Below are 6,961 nucleotides of genomic sequence, written 5' to 3'. Positions count from 1 at the left end.
TATAGATGCCAATCATTCTAAACTTCAAAGGATAAAGTGAGATGCCAAAACTGTTCAGAAGCAAAAAGCTACTAGTCCCGCTCATCTACTAGTCTTGTTTTGTGTCTTGCATGTTTTCTTTGCATAAAAATTTTTTCAAAAATATGTTCTTGATGTTCATCATGATCTTCAAAGTGTTCTTGGTGTTCATCTTGACATTCATAGTGTTCTTGCATGCATCATTGGTTTTGATCCAAAATTTTCATGTTTTGGGTCATATTTGTGTTTTTCTCTCTCATCATTAAAAATTCAAAAATAAAAAAATATCTTTTCCTTTTTTCTCTCAAAATTTTGAAAATTTGGGTTGACTTAGTCAGAAAAATTTTAAAATTAGTTAGTTCCTATAAGTCAAGTAAAATTTTCAAATTTAAAAAAAAAATCTTATCTTTTTAAAACTTTTTCAAAATTCAAATCTTTTTTTCATTTTTCTTTCATGATTTTCAAAAATTTCAAAAAATTATTTTCAAAATCTTTTCTTAATTTTATTTCAAAATTTTTGAAACTTAACTAATAAGTAATGTGATTGGTTCAAAAATTTGAAGTTTGTTACTTTCTTGTTAAGAAATGTTCAATCTTTAAATTTTAGAATCTTATCTTTTAGTTTCTTGTTAGTTAAGTAATTAATTTTAATTTTAAAAATTAAATCTTTTCTAACCATATCTTTTCAATCATATCTTTTCATTTTATCTTTTATATCATATCTTTTTTTTCAAAATTTTATCCTTTTTCAAAAATTTGATTTTGAAATATCTTTTTAACTTCTTATCTTCTTATCTTTTCAAATTTGATTTTCAAATCTTTTTCAACTAACTATTTGACATTTTGTTTGTTTCTTATCTTTTTTCAAAACCACCTAACAACTTTTCTCTCTCTAATTTTCGAAAGTACTTCCATCTTTTTCAAAATTTTCTTAATTAATTAATTTGTTTTGAATTTTAACTTTAACTTTATCTCCACTTTAATTTTCGAAAATCATTAACTCCTTTTCAAAATTTATTTTCGAAAATTTCTCCCTCTCTCATCTTATTCTATTTATTTATTCATTTACTAACACCTTTCTTCATCTCAAATCACTGCCTTTATCCTCACCCTTGTGTTTGGATTATTCATTCTTCTTCACTCTTATTCCCTTTCTTCTTCTACTAACAATAAGGCACCTCTTTACTATGACATAGAGGATTCCTCTTCTTTTTCTGTTATCTTCTCATTCATATGAGTAGGAACAAGGAAAAAGGCATTCTTGTTGAAGCTGATCCGGAACCTGAAAGGACTTTGAAGAGGAAACTAAGAGAAGCTAAATTACAACAATCCAGAGACAACCTTACTGAAATTTTTGAACAAGAAAAGGAGATGGCAGCCAAACCCAACAACAATAATCCAAGACGGATTCTTGGTGATTATACTGCACCTACGTCCAAGTTTGATGGAAGAAGCATCTCAATTCCTGCCATAGGTGCAAACAATTTTGAGCTAAAACCTCAATTAGTTGCTCTAATGCAACAAAACTGCAAGTTTCATGGACTTCCATCCAAAGATTCCTACCTGTTTTTAACTGTGTTCTTGCAGATCTGTGAGACTATTAAGACTAATGGAGTAGATCCTGAAGTCTACAGGCTCATGCTTTTCCCTTTTGCTGTAAGAGACAGAGCTAGAGCATGGTTAGACTCTCAACCTAAAGATAGCCTGGACTCCTGGGATAAGCTGGTCACGGCCTTCTTGGCTAAGTTCTTTCCTCTTCAAAAGATGAGCAAGCTTAGAGTGGATGTTCAGACCTTCAAAAAAAAGATGGTGAATGCCTCTATGAAGCTTGGGAAAGATACAAGCAGATGACCAAAAGATGTCCTTCTGACATGTTTTCAGAATGGACCATGATAGATATATTCTATTATGGTATGTCTGAGTTCTCTAAAATGTCACTGGACCATTCTGCAGGTGGATCCATCCACCTAAAAAAAACGCCTGCAGAGGCTCAAGAACTTATTGACATGGTTGCAAATAACTTGTTCATGTACAATTCTGAGAGGAATTTTGTGAATAATGGGATGCCTCAAAGGAACGGAGTTCTTGAAATTGATGCTCTGAAAGCCATATTGGCTCAGAACAAAATGTTGACTCAGCAATTCAACATGATTTCTCAAAGTCTGAATGGATGGCAAAATGCATCTAATAGTACTAAAGAGGCATCTTCTGAAGAAGAAGCTTATGATCCTGAGAACCCTGCAATGGCAGAGGTAAATTACATGGGTGAACCTTATGGAAACACCTATATTTCATCATGGAGAAATCATCCAAATTTCTCATGGAAGGGTCAACAAAAGCCTCAACAAGACTTTAATAATGGTGGAAGAAATAGGCTCAGCAATATCAAGCCTTATCCGTCATCTTCTCAGCAACAGACAGAGAATTATGAACAGAGTACCTATAACTTAGCAAATTTAGTCTCTGATCTGTCTAAGGCCACTTTAAGTTTCATAATTGAAACAAGGTCCTCCATCAGAAATCTGGAGGCACAAGCGGGCCAGCTGAGTAAGAAAATCACTGAAACTCCTCCTAGTACTCTCCCAAGCAATACTGAAGAGAATCCAAAAAGAGAGTGCAAGGCCATTGATATAATCAACATGGCCGAACCTAGAGAGGAAAGAGAGGACGTGAATCCCAATGAGGAATACCTCATGGGACGTCTCTCAAGCAAGAAGGAGTTCCTTATTGAGGACTTAAAGGAATCTGAAGGTCATATAGAGACCATAGAGATCCCATTAAACCTCCTTCTGCCATTCATGAGCTCTGAAAACTATTCTTCCTCTGAAGAGGATGAAGATGTAACTGGAGAGCAAGTTGCTCAATATTTAGGAGCTATCATGAAGCTGAATACCAAGTTATTTGGTAATGAGACTTGGGAAGGTGAACCTCCCTTGCTCATCAGTGAACTAGATATATGGGTTCAGCAAACTTTACCTCAAAAAAGACAAGATCCTGGCAAATTCGTAATACCCTGCACCATAGGCACCATGATCATTGAAAAAGCTCTGTGTGACCTGGGGTCAGGCATAAATCTTATGCCACTCTCTATAATGGAGAAGCTGGGGATCATTGAGGTATAACCTGCCATATTTTCATTGCAAATGGCAGACAAGTCAGTAAGACAAGCTTATGGATTGGTAGAGGACGTGTTGGTAAAGGTTGAAGGCCTTTACATCCCTGCTGATTTCATAATCTTAGACACTAGGAAGGAGGAGGATGAATACATCATCCTTGGAAGACCTTTCCTAGCCACAGCAGGAGCTGTGATAGATGTTAACAGAGCAGAATTAGTCCTTCAATTGAATGGGGACTACTTTGTGTTTAAGGCACAAGGGTCTTCTTCTTTAACAATGGAGAGGAAGCATGAAAAGCTTCTCTCAATACAGAGTCAAACAAAGCCCTCACAATCAAACTCTAAGTTTGGTGTTGAGATGCCACAGCCAAACTCTAAGTTTGGTGTTGAATCCCCGCATCCAAACTCTAAGTTTGGTGTTGGGACTATACAACATTGACTTGATTACCTGTGTGGCTCCATGAGAGCCCACTGTCAAGCTATTGACATTAAAGAAGCACTTATTGGAAAGCAACCCAATTTTTATTTATCTAATTTTATTTTTATTTTATTTTTATGTTTTATTAGGTTCATGATAATGTGGAGTCACGAAAAAAAAACTAAAATTAAAAACAGAATAAAAAACTACAGAAGAAAAATCCCACCCTGGAAGAAGGACTTATTGGCGTTCAAACGCCAGTAAGGAGCATCTGGCTGGCATTCAACGCCAGAACAGAGCATGGATCTGGCGTTCAATGCCAGAAACATGCAGCAATCTGGCGTTTAAACGCCAGGATTGCACACTGATGAGCGGATAATTTATACGCTTTTTGGCATTATTTTTAGTATGTTTTTAGTATGATTTAGTTAGTTTTTAGTATATTTTTATTAGTTTTTAATTAAAATTCACTTTTTTGGACTTTACTATGAGTTTGTGTGTTTTTCTATGATTTCAGGTATTTTCTGGCTGAAATTGAGGGATCTGAGCAAAAATCTGATTCAGAGGCTAAAAGGACTGCAGATGCTGTTGGATTCTGACCTCTCTGTACTCGAAGTGGATTTTCTGGAGCTACTGAAGCCCAATTGGCGCGCTCTCAACGGCGTTGGAAAGTAGACATCCTGGGCTTTCCAGCAATGTATAATAGTCCATACTTTGCCCGAGATTTGATGGCCCAAATCGGCGTTGCAAATCAGCTTCAGAATTCCCAGCGTTTAACGCTGGAACTGGCATAGAAATTGGAGTTAAACGCCCAAACTGGCATAAAAGCTGGCGTTTAACTCCAGGAAGAGTATCTACACGAAAATGCTTTAATGCTCAGCCCAAGCACACACCAAGTGGGCCCAGAAGTGGATTTTTCTGTCATTTACTCATTTCTGTGAACCATAGGTTACTAGTTCACTATTAATAGGATCTTTTGACATTGTATCTGTACCTCATGACACTTTACACGTTTCTCATTGTACCTTTTACAGCATGAGTCTCTAAACCCCATGGTTGGGGGTGAGGAGCTCTGCTGTGTCTTGATGGATTAATGCAATTACTACTGTTTCTTATTCAATCATGCTTGCTTCCGTTCTAAGATATCACTTGTTCTTAACCCGGATGAATGTGATGATCCGTGACACTCATCATATTCTCAACTATGAATGCGTGCCTGACAACCACCTCCGTTCTACTTTAGATTGAGTAGATATCTCTTGGATTCCTTAATCAGAATCTTCGTGGTATAAGCTAGAATTGATGGTGGCATTCAAGAGAATCCGGAAGGTCTAAACCTTGTCTGTGGTATTCTAAGTAGGATTCAATGATTGAATGACTGTGACGAGCTTCAAACTCGCGATTGTGGGGCGTTAGTGACAGACGCAAAAGAATCACTGGATTCTATTCTGACATGATCGAGAACCGACAGCTGGATAGCCGTGCCGTGACAGGGTGCGTTGAACATTTCCACTGAGAGGATGGGAGGTAGCCATTGACAACAGTGAAACCCTACATACAGCTTGCCATGGAAGGAGCCTTGCGTGTTTGAAGAGGAAGACAGTAGGAAAGCAGAGGTTCAGAAGACAGAGCATCTCCAAAACCTCAACCTATTCTCCATCACTGCAATTCAAGTACCTGTTTATGTTCTTTTGCTTTTTACAATCTATCCTGATAATCTTTGATATCCTGACTAAGAGTTACAAGATAACCATAGCTTGCTTCAAGCCGACAATCTCCGTGGGATCGACCTTTACTCACGTAAGGTATTACTTGGACGACCCAGTGCACTTGCTGGTTAGTTGTGCGGGATTGCAAAAGTGTGATTGCAATTTTGTGCACCAAGTTTTTGGTGCCGTTGCCGGGAATTGTTCGAGTTTGGACAACTGACGGCTTATCTTGTTGCTTAGATTAGGACTGTTTTATTTTTGTTGGTTTAGAGTCTTTTATTTAAGTATAATTTCATATTTTAAGTTTGGTGTCAATTGCATGCTTTTGTTTTTCTTTTAATTTTCGAATTTGCATGTCCTTAGTCCCTTTTTGATCTTTAAAAATTCTAAGTTTGGTGTCTTCCTTGTGTTTTTCTTTAAAAATTTCGAAAATTCATGTTTGATTTTCTGAAAAATTTTAAGTTTGGTGTCTCTTTGTTGTTTTTATCTTTCCTCTTTTTAAAAAAATATATATACATACATATCTTGATTACTATTCACATCAATTCCCTTTTCTCCAATATGGACATAAATGGGAATGAACAGTCCAGAAGGACTCTGGGGTCATATGCTAACCCCATTACAGCTGCATATGGGAGTAGCATCTGTACACCTCCCATCAAAGCAAGCAGCTTTGAGCTAAATCCTCAACTCATTATCATAGTGCAGCAAAACTGCCAGTATTCCGATCTTCCACAAGAAGAACCCACTGAGTTTCTGGCACAGTTCTTGCAAATTACTGACACAGTACATGATAAAGAGGTGGATCAGGATGTCTACAGACTATTACTGTTTCAATTTGCTGTAAAAGATCAAGCTAAGAAGTGGTTGAATAACCAACCTACAGCAAGCATAAAGACATGGAAACAGTTATCAGACAAATTCCTGAATCACTTTTACCCTCCGAAGAGGATGACACAGCTAAGGCTGGACATCCAAGGCTTTAAACAAGAGGATAATGAATCCCTTTATAATGCCTGGTAGAGGTATAGAGGTATGCTAAGAAAATGCCCCTCTGAAATGTTTTCAGAGTGGGTACAATTAGACATCTTCTACTATGGGCTTACAGAAAAAGCTCAGATGTCTTTAGACCACTCAGCTGGTGGATCTATACACATGAGGAAGACAATTGAAGAGGCTCAAGAGCTTATAGACACTGTTGCTAGAAATCAATATTTGTACTCTAGCAATGAGTTCTCTCCAAAAGAGGAAGTCATGGCAGTAGCCACTGATCCTAATCCTCAAGAACAGATGATTGAGCTTAATCAACAATTACACCTGATGACAAAATAGTTATCCGAATTTAAAGAGATGCTCCATGAAACTAAAATTGCCAACAAGAACATAGAACTGCAGTTGAATCAAGCAAAACAGCAGATATCTAAACAGATAACAGAAGAATGTCAAGCAGTTCAACTGAGGAGTGGGAAGACATTAAATGGCACTGCTCAAAGTAGCAAAAAGCCAAATAAAGAACAATTGACAGAAGATAACCAAACCACTGTCCAAAATCCCTCTGAGGACAGTAAGAGCCCGAAGAGGAGTACTTTTGGCGTTCAAACGCCAGAAAGGGGAGGAAAGCTGGCATTAAACGCCCATTCCCTGCCCAGTTCTGGCGTTCAAATGCCAGAAAAGGGAGAGAAGTTGGCGTTAAACGCCCAA

The 6,961-nt window shown here is 37.3% G+C and overlaps 1 non-coding gene across 1 annotated transcript; it reads right to left on the bottom strand.

Annotated features, from left to right (window-relative positions):
- Positions 1-1,788: 1,788 nt before the first annotated feature.
- LOC130983961 (small nucleolar RNA R71) lies at positions 1,789-1,891 on the bottom strand. The gene has a single exon (XR_009087926.1). It is a non-coding gene; the product is annotated as a small nucleolar RNA R71 (small nucleolar RNA).
- Between the last annotated feature and the right edge of the window lie 5,070 nt (positions 1,892-6,961).

Source organism: Arachis stenosperma, chromosome 5, assembly GCF_014773155.1.
Source record: "Arachis stenosperma cultivar V10309 chromosome 5, arast.V10309.gnm1.PFL2, whole genome shotgun sequence".
Classification (NCBI taxonomy): domain Eukaryota; kingdom Viridiplantae; phylum Streptophyta; class Magnoliopsida; order Fabales; family Fabaceae; genus Arachis; species Arachis stenosperma.
Note: the sequence above shows the minus strand (reverse complement) of the source record. Positions and strands in the feature narration are given on the sequence as shown.